This window comes from Parasteatoda tepidariorum, chromosome 5 (assembly GCF_982258835.1).
Source record: "Parasteatoda tepidariorum strain Cologne lab strain chromosome 5, Ptep-v5.0, whole genome shotgun sequence".
In the NCBI taxonomy this organism is placed as follows: Eukaryota; Metazoa; Arthropoda; class Arachnida; order Araneae; family Theridiidae; genus Parasteatoda; species Parasteatoda tepidariorum.
The window spans coordinates 55322114-55336773 of NC_141759.1; the positions used below are offsets into that span (position 1 = coordinate 55322114).

The 14660-nt window shown below is 26.5% G+C and overlaps 2 long non-coding RNA genes across 2 annotated transcripts; one reads left to right on the forward strand and one right to left on the reverse strand.

Annotated features, from left to right (window-relative positions):
• Window positions 1-371: 371 nt before the first annotated feature.
• LOC147809359 (uncharacterized) lies at window positions 372-10203 on the forward strand. The gene is made up of 3 exons (XR_015433730.1): window positions 372-693; window positions 2459-3584; window positions 9897-10203. It is a non-coding gene; the product is annotated as an uncharacterized LOC147809359 (long non-coding RNA).
• Window positions 8984-10750, reverse strand: LOC147809360 (uncharacterized). Its single transcript, XR_015433729.1, has 2 exons — window positions 10560-10750; window positions 8984-10027 (listed from the first exon to the last, which is right to left on the reverse strand). It is a non-coding gene; the product is annotated as an uncharacterized LOC147809360 (long non-coding RNA).
• Between the last annotated feature and the right edge of the window lie 3910 nt (window positions 10751-14660).

The following is a 14660-nucleotide window of genomic DNA, read 5'->3' on the forward strand; positions in this document are numbered from 1 at the left end:
AGGTATGGAGATAACTAGAATCCCAAAACCTACAGCACTAGAACCATGTTGTTTTTTACAAATCAAAGATCAGAATACTAGCTGTTAGGCCATGTATCCCGAACTCCAATTAAACCTTTACCTGGCATCGTCTCTAGTACCAATTTGGCGATTTCTTGCATCTCTCTCAGATAACGATAAATTTAAAATGAAGATTTTACTTCCAAGCAAACACTAATAAAATTACATAGGACTATTGAAAGGGACCAATAAAAAATGAAATTATTCTTCGTTACTCAGAAAATTAAAAGTTAAAGTGAAATCTTTGACAAAAATAAAAATTCCATTAACAAACACTTATCTTATTTTTCTGCAGACCTTTCTCAAAAGGCTGTTGCTTGGCTGACCGCCTTTTTAATAAATAGAGGCATTTGATTGGTCGATTACATCATCGTTTTCATCGTTATCTCTTCATCGTTTTGTCAGGTTTACTAGAATGGCGTTTTTAGCATTTTTGTTTGGCGCAATTTTAATAACGCGCATGCTCAGTTTGATAATTTATTCAAACCAATCTAAGTACTTCGTAGACAAAGAATATAGACGCTTGTATCCCCTCCTTTGCTCGTGTAACTCAAACAAAGACATAAAGATGGAAAGATCAATCACTGTACCAAACAGATGTCAGGGTGAACTTTGACACTGGACACATCACTGGTCTCTATTTTTTTTTTATTTGATTTTCATAAATTGTTATGATAAATAATAACATTCTGTCACTGTGCCAGAAAAATCTGATCACATTTTTTTTAAAGATTTATAATTTGTAAATTTTAAATGAAAAAATTAATGTATTTTAAAAAATTGATTTTTATATTGTTCTGAAATTCAAATACTTGAAATAAATAATAATAAAAAAAAAAACAATTTAAGTGCTTATTAAAAATATATAAAATAACTAAAAAAAATTAATAAAATGATTAAAATAAAATAGAACAGTTTTATAAGCAATCTAAGCTGCCCAAAGCATTTAATTTCATGATGAACAATAAATTGGAAAATGTTAATAATTGCTGAGATAGAGTCTCATAATTGCCTGTTGGCGTTCAGTTAGTTAGTTATTAAAACTTATTCATGATATTCATTTGTGCGTAATCTAAATTCTAATTATTTTCATTCAAAAAGTCTTTCAAAATATAATTTTATTCCTGTATTTAAATTACAAGTAACTTTGATATCTGGGTTGCCTACAAAAATTCAAAAAAGTACAAAAAAAATTTAGAGCATTTCACAGCATTTACTATTTATCAAAGATGATAAAAAAAATTATTGATTATTAAAAAATAATTTTATTGCGATAATCAACATTAAGCTGGAAACCTATTACTATTAAGCAATTTAAAAGACTTTTTCGTGGTTTTCCTTCGCATGTAACATAAATTTGATTACTTTAACTTAATCTTCATTAAAATAAATTATTCTTATAACTTTCATGAATTTGATTGTATTCTGATACTTAAATTGTTAATTACTTTGATCTCTGAATTGGATTAAGCATAATAAGGGTGTTTCATTACATTCACAAAATAAAAAAGCTCACACTTTGATTTCTGGGTTGAGTTAATAAGAAGAGCTTTTCGTTCTGTTCAGAAAGATGGTACCCTATCTATTAAGGATAATAATAATGAAAAAATGTTTATTTATAATTTTACTCCTATACTTAAATTGCAAATTATTTTATTTTATATACCAATAGCAGCAATCTGAAAAACATTTTTGTCTGTTTTTCATAGCGTATAACGCGAAATTTGATAATTTTAATTTCAATTTAATCTTGATTATAATTAATTATTTTTACAACTTAATTGTTTATTAACTTAATTATTTATTAACTTAATTATTTTAACTTAATTAATTAAAATTAATTTATTAATTAATTTATTAATTAATTAATTTATCAATTAATTAAAATAATTAATTAACTTAATTATTTTAACTTAACTATAATTTATTTATAACTTAATTATTTTTATAAACATACTTATTTTTATAACGTAAATATGGTTTTATTCCGATACTAAAATAGCGAGTTACTTTGATTTTCGGTTAAAAACTACAAAAATTTGAAGAACATCTCGTTATAGTCACAAAGAAGTCTCTCAAAGATGCTGAAAAATGACTCATTATAAAAAAAATTCATTGCGATTACTGAACTTCTAAATGGAATCAAGCCATCTGAAAGATATTTTCGTGGTTTCCCTTCACGTATAATGCAAAATATGATTGTTTTCTCACATTTTTATTCAAACAAGGAAGAAAAATATTTATACCATTATTAACCACTCCAAAAACCAGAGTAAATGCTTTATTATAAAACTGATGCGTCCAGAATTTGGAATTATGATGAACTTGCCTGTATATTTTGATTCAATAAATTGATTTATTTTCTGCTTCCCTTCTTACCATTATTTTTTTTTTTAAGTGAAAAATGATTCTTCTACATTACTGTTAGAAAATTTGACGGTTCATCAGGTTGTCTTTTGTCAACATCTGAAAATAAAATTCGAGCAAATAGTATTGTATTTGTAATGGCGAAAATATCCAAATGATAAAATAAACATGAACTTTTTTTACATTGTTAAAATTAAAAAACTTAAGTACTCGGGTTCCTATGATTTTATTATTTTACTAATAACTTATTCTAGTATGTTATATTGAAATATCTGATATATGTTATATTGAAATATCTGATATATGTATTATGATTTTATTATTTTACTAATAACTTATTCTAGTATGTTATATTGAAATATCTGATATATGTTATATTGAAATATCTGATATATGTATTTTGAAATATCTGATATATGTATATTGAAATATCTGGAGAAAAAAAAATTTCTAACCAAATGTTCTTTGAGTCAGGAAGAGACAAAAAATACCTGTTGATTTTTTTGAAATATACTTTCTATCACAAACGCCTTAATACTTTGTTATCGATAAAAATAATTTCAGATGATTTTAATCCTTCATCTCTTATTAACCTCGTTATATCATGCTTTTGATCAAAGTTCAGCAGCGTGTCTGCGTTCTTTCTCTCCTAAATATTAATTTGATCCCTACACACGTTTTTTATTCCATTACTTATAAGGATTCGTAAAATATATATTAACGGCCCGGATTAGAGAACAACTGAATTATCTTCTTCAAAAATGGCAGTTATTTAATTTAAATTTGATACTTTTGTGTGTGATCATATCTCAGTGTCAACCATATCGGTGTCACGTATCAATGACATCCAATAAAAATCTAACTGTCAATGAACTTATTAACTGAGGTGAAGGGATTAATTGAATGCTTAATAAAATAAGAGCTTTCTTTGATGATATGTTTTTTAAATTAGTGGTGAAATCGTCTAATAATTATTTTTAAAAATCGTTGCAAGAAAGGTTTGCAAGGGTATTTTTTTTTCAGACTCATGCGAGTTAATTCAAATCAAATAAATATACTATATGTACTCTCTTTTTCTTTCTTCCGGATTCTAACGAATTAAAGAGTATTCATACTTATCAAGGTATTTTACAACAAAGTGCTAACATAGTACAAAGGTACATATAGTATTGATTTCTGTGCATAGATTTTTTTTCCTTCTATATTTGCTTTCGGAAATTTAGCTGTATAATATTTTATACCCAGTTATGTAATTCTGTTGCGATCGTAATTTTTCTTAGAAAATTATTATTTAGATGATTAGTTGAATATTCATAAAGTACGTTAAGAAGAGGTTTGAAAAAAAAAGTAATCAATATCATGCGTAAATACTTTGGTTTTTTTTCCTTCTTTTTTTAATAATGTGTTACGTTTTCTTTTTTTAAATCATTCATTGCCACTTATTTAATTTAATTACATATAATTTCAAGATAAAAACATATCTCAGTTTTTACATAAGCATGTGAAAATCTAATATTTCATGCAGTCTTTCTGGTGGTTTGTGTTAGAGTGATAAATATTTGTTTCAAAACTATAATGTATGTTTCCGCAACTCTATCTCAGTACTATGACCCTTAGCAGTGAGTTCATTAACTAACATTATATTCAAATGTTCTGTAAATGAAATGAATATAATAATTTTAAAATCTAATATTTCATGCAGTCTTTCTGGTGGTTTGTGTCAGAGTGATAAATATTTGTTTCAAAACTATAATGTATGTTTCCGCAACTTTATCTCAGTACTATGACACTTAACAGTGAGTTCATTAACTAATATTATATTCAAATGATCTGTAAATGAAATGAATATACGTATATTGATTATCACTAAATGTCAAGTTTACTACTATGGATTGCAAATTCATTCAATTTCTTCTATTCTTTATGTAAGTCAATTTCATGAAATTTTGAGAAATTTTTTGTACTATTTAGAGATAAAAGAATTCTTTGCATGCATTCTGAGATGTATAAAGCAAGATTTTAGAAATGTTTAATTAATTTTTTTTAAGTACTTTGAAAACTCTGGTATTTGATAACTCCTTTAATATTTACGCGATTTCGTTATAAATTTGTTATATAGATAACTATTAATCTAACTAAGTAATAACTATTGTTATTTTAATTAAGTAAAGTTAATAAACTGTATACGATTGGAACAATCATTTGAGCAAAGCACAAAACGGGAATAAATTTAACTATTATAGGTTATATTCTCTAAAGAATAACTACCTCGTTTTTTTCCCACAAAAAATTTACTGAATTTAAAAAAAAAAAAATTTTTTTAAGAAAATAAGATCAATGCAGAAAAGATTATATAGACAATATATAATTGATTTTATTTTGAACTAATATTTATCTAACAGATAAATTTTATTTAGATATAAAAAAAAAGTTATAAGGATAGAATATCTCTTTCTAAAATTAGATATTCATGTAAATAAACTATTTCAGCTTAAAAATTGGCGTTTAACTTCTAAATTGAGTTAATATAAATGAACACATTAAGTTATATTTTTTAATCAAAGTAAAATAATATGTTTCTTAAAATTCAAGCAAATCTTTTTCGTGTATTATATGACCAAGTTTAATCATAATGCAAAACTGAAAATGTGTTTCTCTCATTATAAATATGTAAAGTCACACTTTAGGGCCAAATTAAATACTAAATAAAGAAATTAAAATCATTTTTTCTTTTTTAATTGTGTTGTTATGTCTTTCTGTTTTGTGCATATTCCATATAAATAAGAAAAGATTGGTTGCAGATAAGACATTAATGTATAATTTATTCAAAATAATTCATAAAGTAATCAAGAAGGATAAAATAAAATTATCAAGATCTCTGGAGAAGTTTAATTTTTATTACAGCATTGATTGTTATACCATGTGTTCATTTATTAGTTCAATAATGGATCAGTAAAAACTTATTGCAACATTTCACATATTTCAATAGCAGTTTTGACAACTGTAGAGATTTCTTTCCTCTACTATGTTAAATATAAGTTTAATCTGCGTAATTTAATCTACACAAATAATCAAATGAAGGCTATTAAATCAATTAACCAGTATGTTTTGGAAAGCTAATTATATTGCTTTAAATTCTGATTTTAATTATAAAATCAGAATGTGAGATATATAACTTGCAACATTTTAATATTTCAACAGATTTTTTCTGACAAAATTGTTATAAGTCAGAACAAATTAGATTTGACAATAAAATTCAGTATCATCCTCTTACATGTCATATTTTGCTGGCATTTCAGTATTTCTTTTTCTCTTTGAAAGATAGAACAAGTTTATGTTACATTGGAAGTAAGATAATTTTCAATTTTTTATAGGTTCGAAGTATATTAAAAACGAAAAATAGGTAATGGTTGTAAATAAGTTTTTGCTAATTTGGTTGGCTATAGTAATGGAGATAAACTATCCTGTTCAGTTCTTGCTAAATAGCCATCTAGGTCCTTAAGAAGTTAAACATGTGGCAGCAAAACTAAAAAGAAGTATTTTATTATGTGTATATTCACCACAACATTCAATATTTAATTTCAAAAACTTGTAAATTCGTGGTAACGAAATGTGTGATTTTTCAAATTCTAATTTTAACTTTATAATTACGACACTAATGCTACAGTTTTCTTAATTTATTAAGGACAATATAAGTCCTGTTAAAATATTAAGATACAGACTACTACAAGCATAAAAACTTAATTTTTCTAAATGAAATTTCAAATTTAAGAAAATAAATAAAAAGAGTTTCAAATCTTTGAAAAAATTAAAATTCGCCAAAAATTGACGTCTATGTCCTGAAGGTTCTAGTAAATTGCAGAGTAAATTTTACTTAGAGTTTTTCGTTGAGTTTTGCCGTTGTAGATTATTTAGAGATTTGCAAGTTTTTATTGGAGTTTTACTAATTTTAATTGAATTTAATTTTAGTAGAGAAAATAATGTTCCACTGCTCATACATTCTAAAAGAAAAAATAGTGGCACTATATAAAAATGGAAAATCCATCACAGAAATTAGTTGGGTATTGAATATGTCGTATTATACAGCTAGAACATGGCATTTGAGGCAAATAAATTGTATTTTTAAGTTGAAAATTCGTAATTTAAAGATATATATTTCGAAATAAATTCCTTATTACTTAAGTGTATTAAATTGTAATCAGCATCTGATTTTATTTTAAAATTTTTCATGTATTGTTGCAAAAAAAAATTAGTTTCTCAAAACTATTTGCATTATTAACTCTTTAAACGAACCCTCTATTTTTTTGTAAATTTATGTTAAACTACATTTCAGATTTTTTTGTAAAATAAAAGTTCATGGAGCCTATTATTTTTTATAGTTTGCCTAAAAGTAATTTGGTTTTTATGACCTATGATGAGTTGTAAAATTTTACCTACAGTAAAGTATTGACCATTCAGTACTTATAAAAAACCGAATTAAAATTATGAATAATTTATAAACAAACGGATAAATATCCAAATATGCAAAAAAAAATTTTTTTTATTCAGAGAAAGTACGTTTCTGTGTCCGATTTCGAAACTTAATAGTTAGCACTAAATAATTTTCATATATAAGGTCACCCTCAGGAACCATTAAGATTGACACTTAGTATGTGAAAATCAGATCATTAGAACGAAAGTTATTGAGGGTGGTTATGAGGGAAAGTTATTATTATTATAATTATTTTTTTTTTTGGTCCACTGTACAATGCTAACATGAATTCGCAGATATTCAATTGTTAATAGTTTTAGTAGTTCCTGTACTTAAGTGAAAAAAGAAATATTTCTTAAAAATGTGTTTTCTTTCTCACAAAAGAGAGAATAAAATTGCCTAAATATAGAAAATCGTTAAGTTGTAGCAAAATACGAGGATTTTCTTTTGAGAAACAGTAGAGTATGATGGGAGTAGTGAGGTAAGAGATTTTTCTATATTCCTCTCACACATCGAATATGCTATCAATTTAAGAGTAATTGTCTCTAATACTGGAAGTAGATTAATATCGTACTTGAGAGCTATGAAGACTTCGTAGTTCATTTTGTTATTTATTTTGTTTCATGAAATTTCTTCAATATTTTTTTAGATAAATAGTAATTTTTCTCCCTATTAATTTCAACAAAATTTTAAAATCACAAAAATTTCGGGACATCTATGGAAATGTTTAATAATTAAGAATACTTTCTTTATCTTATTTTTTTAAAGGAAATTAAGGATTACTTTGAGCCCTGATTATGTACTACTATAAAGCAGTTACATGTTTTGGTGCATGAAATGTTCTGTTATAATTTAATTTTCATAGTGTATTTCAATTATGATTACTTTTATAAAACTTAATTTAATTAGTTATGAAGTTAAGCTTTAAAGTATATTTAGAAAAATTCAATTTATGTTTAAAAGTAGTATTCCTCTTCATTTTATAAATTTTTTTTTAGTAAACACAAAGAGAAAAAAAAAAGGAAGAGAGAGAGACTAAGTCAGTAGAAAAATCATTTATTTATTATAAAATGAAAACAATTTAGACATACATTTGGATCAAAAATACCACAGCTACCTACATTATAAGAAAAATCCAGTACATTTTACAAATTAAATAAATAAAATTTTTAGTCTATGAACAAAATGTAAAATTCTTCTTTTACAGGAGCTCTTTAAAAGCAGTTAAGATAAATAAAATACCAAAAGTAATACTTTTCGATGTGAGTGACAGTCATACATTTCATTCATAATTCTAAATATTTATTAGGCGCCTATTTAACTTTTGAAAGTTTTAGATTACAAGATATAAATATGATAGGCATGCTACAAAAATTTGAAAACAAAACGACAAAAATTTGACAACAGTTTAGAACAATCATGTTTGAAATTACAAAAGTGCTGGTATTTCTTTTTAATGTTAAGACACTTTATGTAATAAAATGAAACAAAACATTCTAAAATACTATTTATATTGCAATACCAGAGCCATTATAGGGGTAGAGGAAAACAGAGCCATATGACTAGATCTCAATGATTTTACACTGAGATCAGGGTAAACCCGAAAAAAAAATTGTTTTTTTTTCATTGCTTTTTATAACAAATCAACTCTAGTTATTAAGTTTATAATAGAATAATATTTATATTTCCATCACTTCTATATTCTGCGCTTTAAAATTTTTTAATTAACTTTTTTAAAAACATTTATTATTAGAAGAGAGAGATAATGTACTAAGGTGTTGAGTTAATCAATCACAATATAAAAAAAAAGGATGATATAAAAAAATGCTACTATATACTTTATTAACTCAAATTTACCCAAGTACTATTAACTATATCATTAAAACAAATTAAAATGTTCAAAACATTATTTTAATCAACATTACTTTCAAGTAGTCAAAATGTATACTAGTCCAATCAGCTTTCTTCATAACATTCATTTGGGTCACCTAGAAATATCTATTTCTGTACTGAGGGACCAAAACTGGATTTTCAACAAGACTGACCTGGCAGTCGTAACAATACTCAGGTCAGAACTGTGAAAAATTCAGTCAATGCAGGAGCCTTATTTCCACATGTAACTGATGATGATGACAACCTAGAACAAAACTAAAAGCATTGCAACTGAATATACATAACACGAAGCACAATTTGTGTTACAATACAACTTGTGCTTTTCAATATTATTCTAAATTTTAAAAATATCACTTATAGTAGTAATGTTATCATAGCAGCATCAAACAAATAATAAAATATGTAAACAGAGAACTTTAACACATGTAAACTAAGTTTTAAAACTAACAATATAATAAAATGGGAATCAATATTTTTATTTGAATACCATTTAAGCATATTCATGCAAAAAAAGTTGATAATTTTATTGGGTATTTTAAAATCACGGTGCAAAATATTATTAATTTAACCTTTTCCTCATACGAAATTTAAAAGTGGTTTCCTTCCAACCTTGTATTATTAAAGTTATAACTCATTTGTCACTCCTTTTTCCTTTCAAATAACATTCAAGAAAATTCAATACACAGAAGTAATTTAACAAATTACACATAACTCCCACTTCAGACATACAGGCACACTGAGGTTGTTGAAGGAGCTTTAAAATAATGCGTTTTATGAGTTGATAAGAAAGTCAACCTATAACAAAACAACACATCATTACATTACAATTGTTACATATTTGTGCTTCCTATCAACCATCAAAATTTTATTCTACTCCTTTCGTATTATTCCAAACTATAATATCAATTTTCAAAATGTCACTTATAGTAATGTTTAATAAGCAGAATCTCACAAATAATAAGAAATGTAAACTATATATAATATATTAACTCTAATTTACCCTAGTACTATTAACTATATCATTAAAACAAATTAAAATGTATACTAATCCAATCAGTTTTCTTCATAACATTCATTTGGTTCACCTAGATTTCTATTTCTGTAGGTACTGAAGGATCAAAACTGGATTTTCAACAAGACTGACCTGGTAGTCGTGACAATACTCAGGTCAGAACTGTGAGAAATTCAGTAAATGCAGGAGCCTTATTTCCATATGTAACTGATGATGATAACAACCTAGAACTAAACTAGAAGCATTGCAACTGAATATACAAATCACGAAGCACAATTTGTGTTACAATACAACTTGTGCTTTTCAATATTATTCTAAATTTTAAAAAAATCATTTATAGTAGTAATGTAATCATAGAAGCATCAAACAAATAATAAAATATGTAAACAGAGAACTTTAACACATGTAAACTAATTTTTAAAACCAACAATGAAAAAAATGTGAATCAATATTTTTATTTTAATACCACTAAAGCATATTCATACAAGAAAAGTTGATAATTTTAATGCGTACCTTAAAATCACGGTGCAAAATATTATTAATTTAACCTTTTACTCATAAGAAACAAAAAAGTGGTTTCCATCCAACCTTGTTTTATTACAGTTATAACTTATTTGTCATTCATATTTCCTTTCAAATAATATTCAATACACACACACACACAAAAATAATCTTTATAATTAACAACAAAAATTCTTGCTTTAAATAAAAACACAGATCCGACAATAATGCTAAGAAAAGTGATGAAAATGATACCTGCAATATGCAATGCTAGCCAGTAAAAATGTCGACACCAAGAGCTATTTTATATTAATTCAGCAAGCGCTGCAATACTAATGTCCAGTATCTAGAAATCACTTTGCATGAATAAAAATATTGTAGTAAAAAATATGTATTTCCTAGCGTATTCGTTACATCTTTCCAGCTCAAACATTTTCGCCATTTTCAATCACATTCAAAAAGCGGGCATCCAAGCAGTTGGCGATAGATTTCGTTTGGCAATCACCCATTTCACCAGATCGCCAAAGTTTAGGGTTATAAGAGGGCGGTCAGCCAAGACAGTGCGTTCTCAAAACGAATGCTTTAACTTTAAATATTATACGAAGAGAGCCAGAATCCCAAAATAGTCCGCACTAGAACCATGTTGTTTTTTACAAATCTAAGATCAGCCTACTAGCTGTTAGGCCATGTATTCCGAACTTCGATTAAACCTTTACCTGGCACGTCTCTAGCACATATTTTGTGATAACTGGAATCTCTTCGAAGTTTAAATATATTTAAGACCAAAATAAGTCTTGAATACTAAAAAAGGGGAATGCGTTCGTTTAATATAATTTCATAAAAAATCATACTACGTTTAAAGCAAATACTAAACATTTAGGGAAAAAAACAAAGCAAGCAAATAAATATTAGATCTTCAAAAACACTTTAAATAATTTTAGCATGCAAATTTTTGTTTAAAAAATATTCTCCCAGAATGACCATCGGTTAAAAAAAAAACTTTTAAAATTTGAAATTAAGAATTCAATGAAACTTAGCTTTTTTCTGTAGCCTTTAGTTCCGTAAACACTCACATTCTACTTCTTCATTCCAAAAAAATGTACTTCCACTACTTTTGTGTGATTTCGCTAATTTGCTCACCAGGTGTTGCTTTAAAACGCAAACTTCTGCATAAAAAATAAACATTTTAAATTATTAAGTTTTTTAATTTAATTGTGTAAATTAAGAAATTATTATTCATTTTACAAATAAAAAACTTAGGGAGAAAAATTTTCGAATAAAAATATTAATATATTCTTTAAAAATTTAATTTAGTATAAATTTCTAAAACTTTTCTCGAAACTATTATCGTTATGTTCATTAAAGTATGGAGATAACAAGACTCCCAAAACCTACAGCACTAGAACCATGTTGTTTTTTACAAATCAAAGATGAGAGTACTAGCTGTTAGGCCATGTATCCCGAACTCCAATTAAACCTTTACCTGGCACGTCTCTAGTACCAATTTTGCGATTTCTTGCATCTCTCTCAGATAACGATAAATTTAAAATGAAGATTTTACTTCCAAGCAAACACTAATAAAATTACATAGGACTATTGAAAGGGACCAATAAAAAATGAAATTTTTCTTCGTTACTAAGAAAATTAAAAGTTAAAGTGAAATGTTTGACAAAAATAAAAATTCCATTAACAAACACTTATCTTATTTTTCTGAAGACCTTTCTCAAAACGAATGCTTTAACTTTGAATATTATACGAAGAGAGCCAGAATCCCAAAATAGTCCGCACTAGAACCATGTTGTTTTTTACAAATCTAAGATCAGCCTACTAGCTGTTAGGCCATGTATTCCGAACTTCGATTAAACCTTTACCTGGCACGTCTCTAGCACATATTTTGCGATAACTGGAATCTCTTCGAAGTTTAAATATATTTAAGACCAAAGTAAGTCTTGAATACTAAAAAAGGGGAATGCGTTCGTTTAATATAATTTCATAAAAAATCATACTACATTTAAAGCAAATACTAAACATTTAGGGAAAAAAATAAAGCAAGCAAATAAATATTAGATCTTCAAAAGCACTTTAGTTTATTTTAGCATGCAAATTTTTGTTTAAAAAATATTCTTCCAGAATGACCATCGGTTAAAAAAAAAACTTTTTAAATTAAAAATTAAGAATTCAATGAAACTTAGCTTTTTTCAGTAGCCTTTAGTTCCGTAAACACCCACATTCTACTTCTTTATTCCAAAGAAATATACTTCCACTACTTTTGCGTCATTTCGCGAATTTGCTCACCAGGTGTTGCTTTAAAACGCAAACTTCTTCATCAAAAATAAACATTTTATTTCATTAAGTTTTTTAATTTAATTGTGCTAATTAAGAAATTATTATTCATTTTACAAATAAAAAACTTAGGGAGGACAATATTCGAATAAAAATGTTACTATATTCTTTAAAAACTTAATTTAGTATAAATTTCTAAAACTTTTCTCGAAACTATTATCGTTATGTTCATCAAGGTATGGAGATAACTAGAATCCCAAAACCTACAGCACTAGAACCATGTTGTTTTTTACAAATCAAAGATCAGAATACTAGCTGTTAGGCCATGTATCCCGAACTCCAATTAAACCTTTACCTGGCATCGTCTCTAGTACCAATTTGGCGATTTCTTGCATCTCTCTCAGATAACGATAAATTTAAAATGAAGATTTTACTTCCAAGCAAACACTAATAAAATTACATAGGACTATTGAAAGGGACCAATAAAAAATGAAATTATTCTTCGTTACTAAGAAAATTAAAAGTTAAAGTGAAATCTTTGACAAAAATAAAAATTCCATTAACAAACACTTATCTTATTTTTCTGCAGACCTTTCTCAAAACGAATGCTTTAACTTTAAATATTATACGAAGAGAGCCAGAATCCCAAAATAGTCCGCACTAGAGCCATGTTGTTTTTTACAAATCTTAGATCAGCCTACTAGCTGTTAGGCCATGTATTCCGAACTTCGATTAAACCTTTACCTGGCACGTCTCTAGCACATATTTTGCGATAACTGGAATCTCTTCGAAGCTTAAATATATTTAAGACTAAAATAAATCTTGAATACTAAAAAAGGGGAATGCGTTCGTTTAATATAATTTCATAAAAAATCATACTACATTTAAAGCAAATACTAAACATTTAGGGAAAAAAACAAAGCAAGCAAGTAAATATTAGATCTTCAAAAAGACTTTAGTTAATTTTAGCATGCAAATTTTTGTTTAAAAAATATTCTCCCAGAATGACCATCGGTTAAAAAAAACAAACTTTTTAAATTAAAAATTAAGAATTCAATGAAACTTAGCTTTTTTCAGTAGCCTTTAGTTCCGTAAACACCCACATTCTACGCCTTCATTCCAAAAAAATATACTTCCACTACTTTTGTGTGATTTCGCGAATTTGCTCACCAGGTGTTGCTTTAAAACGCAAACTTCTGCATAAAAAATAAACATTTTAAATCATTAAGTTTTTTAATTTAATTGTGTAAATTAAGAAATTATTATTCATTTTACAAATAAAAAACTTAGGGAGAAAAATTTTCGAATAAAAATATTAATATATTGTTTAAAAATTTAATTTAGTATAAATTTCTAAAACTTTTCTCGAAACTATTATCGTTATGTTCATTAAGGTATGGAGATAACAAGACTCCCAAAATCTACAGCACTAGAACCATGTTGTTTTTTACAAATCAAAGATCAGAGTACTTAGGCCATGTATCCCGAACTCCAATTAAACCTTTACCTGGCACGTCTCTAGTACCAATTTTGCGATTTCTTGCATCTCTCTCAGATAACGATAAATTTAAAATGAAGATTTTACTTCCAAGCAAACACTAATAAAATTACATAGGACTATTGAAAGGGACCAATAAAAAATGAAATTATTCTTCGTTACTAAGAAAATTAAAAGTTAAAGTGAAATGTTTGACAAAAATAAAAATTCCATTAACAAACACTTATCTTATTTTTCTGAAGACCTTTCTCAAAACGAATGCTTTAACTTTAAATATTATACGAAGAGAGCCAGAATCCCAAAATAGTCCGCACTAGAACCATGTTGTTTTTTACAAATCTAAGATCAGCCTACTAGCTGTTAGGCCATGTATTCCGAACTTCGATTAAACCTTTACCTGGCACGTCTCTAGCACATATTTTGCGATAACTGGAATCTCTTCGAAGTTTAAATATATTTAAGACCAAAATAAGTCTTGAATACTAAAAAAGGGGAATGCGTTCGTTTAATATAATTTCATAAAAAATCATACTACGTTTAAAGCAAATACTAAACATTTAGGGAAAAAAACAAAG